Source organism: Carlito syrichta, unplaced genomic scaffold (genome assembly GCF_000164805.1).
Source record: "Carlito syrichta isolate Samal-C Ts95f unplaced genomic scaffold, Tarsius_syrichta-2.0.1 Scaffold104742, whole genome shotgun sequence".
In the NCBI taxonomy this organism is placed as follows: Eukaryota; Metazoa; Chordata; class Mammalia; order Primates; family Tarsiidae; genus Carlito; species Carlito syrichta.
The window spans coordinates 423,221-424,474 of NW_007048838.1; positions in this window are offsets into that span (position 1 = coordinate 423,221).

Consider the following 1,254-nt stretch of genomic DNA (forward strand, 5'->3'; position numbering starts at 1 on the left):
GTGATAGAGTGAGACTCCAATTCAAAAATAAAAAGAAAAATAGCAGGAAATAACTGATGGGGGAGGGGTGGGAGGTAAGTATAAGTTCACTTCTGGATAGGTGGAGACAGCAGAGCCTATGTTCCATTGGAGTTTGTATTTATGGATCTGGAGAGGGGGAGCAAGACCCGGAGCTACAGATGTAGAAGTGTGCATCATCTGTTTGTAGATGGTGGAGAGCAACATGTAAGGTGAGCTCCTCAAGGCAACAGACAGTTGAAGCTCTAAGAATCCTGCCATTTAAGAGTGATTTTCTATTTAATCTTTTTCAGTAATATTCCCAGGGTCCTTCTCTAAGGAATCTGGGTGAGTGAACTGTGTGGGGCCAGTGGTCATGACCATCAGAAGTAAAGTGAATTGACCACATATAATTCACAAGTCAGGCATCCCAACAGAGAATCAAGGAATGTCTGAACGCGAATCAACGACTTAATTATACCAGTCTGTATGTGTTCTGTAAGAAGGCAAACCCTGCATGCCAGGTGAGCCTGATCTAGAAGAAGTTGATAAAGTAAGATCATTTTGGGTTCAACACAAGCACCATCCAGTCCTCACACCTTCCTCCCCAAGAGGTTGTGTGGCCCGATAGTGGAAGAAATAGAGTGGTGCAGAACTAATGTTGCATAGGGATGTAGAAGCTCAGATCCTAAACCCAGACTCTTTGCATTCAAACCCCAGTTCTGCTCTTCACTTGGCATGAGATCTTGGGGAAGTTATTTAATCTTAGTTTGCCTCGGTTTCCTAATCTGTAATGCAGAGATGATGGTGATAGCGATAATGGTGGTGGTGACAATGATAATACCTATTTATAGCATTGTTTGGGGATTGAATGAGTTAATATATGTAGGTTGCAATGAACATAGGATCTGGCACATGGTAAATGATTTGTAAATGTTAGCTATTATTAGATGATTAGGTCAATAGCTCCTCTTTTCAGTGAATCAACAAAGTGTGAATTACAATCAGTGTTTATAGAGAGGTGGTATTCAACTTCAGGGAAGGATGGAAGGAGGTTGGAGTTGGACGGTATCTTGTTTTTTTTGTTTTTGTTCTTGTTTTTTTTTTTTGAGTTGGAGTCTCACTCAGTCGCCCAGACTGGAGTGCAGAGGCCACTCCCGGCCACCGCAACCTCGACCTGCTGGGCTCCGGCGATCCTTCCGCCTCAGCCTTCCGAGTAGCTGGAACTACAGGCGCGCGCTACCACGCCCGGCCGAT